The 1,999-nt window shown below is 39.1% G+C and overlaps 1 pseudogene across 1 annotated transcript; it reads left to right on the top strand.

The window, feature by feature from the left end:
• Window positions 1–666: 666 nt before the first annotated feature.
• LOC105814828 lies at window positions 667–1,098 on the top strand (annotated as a pseudogene). The gene has a single exon (XR_001137709.1). The product of XR_001137709.1 is annotated as a 10 kDa heat shock protein, mitochondrial pseudogene (transcript).
• Window positions 1,099–1,999: the final 901 nt, after the last annotated feature.

Consider the following 1,999-nt stretch of genomic DNA (forward strand, 5'->3'; position numbering starts at 1 on the left):
CAGATGGGTTTCTCAGAAGCCTCTTTTCCTCCTCTTTTTCTTTGTCTTTCTTTCCCTCCGCTCCCCCATTAAGAATACCGCATTCTGTTATTTACAACACTTTCCTAAATTCCTGCATAGGTATTGACTTAGTAGCTGTGACCTGGGGAAGCCAGAGGCAGGACAGGGATCTCCTGGACCTGGTCCCATTACGGAGCCAGTGGGCGGAGCTCATGCGTGTCTGCGGGGCAGAGAGTGGGTTACGCAATCAAAGAATCCCTATTCAATAAATGGTGCTGGGAAAACTAGATAGCCACATGCAGAAGATTGACACAGGATCCGCACTTCTCACCTCTCACAAAAATCAATTCATGATGGATAACAGACTTACACCTAAGGCAGGAAACTATGAGAATTCTAGGAAACGAGGTTGGGAAAACTCTCATATTGGGTTATTAAGTTTGAAATGTCAGGTTTCCTTAAGTACTAAGTTTGATAGTTGATATCTCTGATACTTCACTTTGACACTTCTTGTTTTATTTTTATTGTGATGGTACCTCCTCATTCTTTCAAATGCATGGTTTGGCTTGTGATTATCTTTCACATTTATTTTTAAAGAAATTTTTATGAAACCATGGATAAGTTGAAAATTCATACCGTAGAGTATGAACTGCAGTGGCAGGAGTCATGGCAGGACGAGCATTTAGAAAGTTTCTTCCACTTTTTGATGGCGTATAAGTTGAAAGGAGTGCAGCTGAAACCGTAACCAAAAGAGGCATTATGCTTCCAGAAAAATCTCAAGGAAAAGTATGCCAAGCAACAGTAGTGGCTATTGGATTGGGCTGTAAAGGAAAGCGTGGAGAAATTCAACCAGTTAGTGTGAAAGTTGTAGATAAAGTTCTTCTCCCAGAATATGGAGGCGCCAAAGTCGTTCTAGATGACAAAGATTATTTCTTATTTGGAGATGGGAACATTCTTGGAAAGTACGTAGACTGAAATAAATCCCTATTGAAATGGAATCAGCATGAAGCTTCCCATACAACTGAAGTTCTGAAATCTTCCATCATGTAAATAATTTCCATGTGTCTCTTTTATAATAAACTAATGATATCTAAACTGTTGGAATCCAGTGTCTAAAATCTAGTTTCACTGTAGTGATATAAACATTTCCAAATAAAAATATGTAAATGAAAAAATAATTTGTGTTATTTTCAAATATGAGTTCCACTGTGGAACCAATGCAGCGCAGACAGCTCTAAATAGCAATGAAGTGTTTGGGAAGGATGTGGCTAATGAATTCACAGTACGTCGATGGTTTGAGAAGTTCCATTCTGGTGATTGTAATCTTGAGAAAATGAGCCACATGGGCGACCTGAGACCAAGGTGGATAATGATGAGCTGAAACCTGTAGTGGAAGCAAATCCATCTTAACCTACGTGTGAATTAGCAGCAAGGTTTAATGTTACTATTCCAACAAAATTGGACCATTTGAAACAAATTGGCAAGGTAAAGAAGCTGGATAGATGGGTTCCACGTGAATTAAACAAGCAGCAGAAGAGAAATTGTCTCAAAGCTTCCCTTTCTTTGCTGTCATGACATAAAGGCGAACCATTTCTACACCATATTGTTACAAGTGATGAAGAATGGATTCTTTTTGATGATTGCAAGTGTTCAGCACAATGGTTGGATAAAGATGAAGTGCCAAAACACAGTCCAAACCCAAATATTCATCAAAAAAAAACCTAATGGTGTTTGTTTGGTGGTCCAGAGCTGGTATTACCCACTACAGCTTCATGAGACCTAGTTAATCGATTACAGTGGATGTCTACTGCAACCCATTGGATGAAATGATTAGGATGTTTGTAATTAAGCAGCTGAGATTGGTCAACAGAGACCCGCCAATGCTCTTGCAAGACAATGCTTGACCACATGTCACACAAACAACAGCTTTGCTGTATTCCTTCTTTCACTTGGTTTGGCTTTATTTTTCTATTCATCTTCTAACTCCTTGAAAAAAGAC

This window comes from Propithecus coquereli, unplaced genomic scaffold (genome assembly GCF_000956105.1).
Source record: "Propithecus coquereli isolate 6110/MARCELLA unplaced genomic scaffold, Pcoq_1.0 Scaffold307, whole genome shotgun sequence".
Taxonomy (NCBI): domain Eukaryota; kingdom Metazoa; phylum Chordata; class Mammalia; order Primates; family Indriidae; genus Propithecus; species Propithecus coquereli.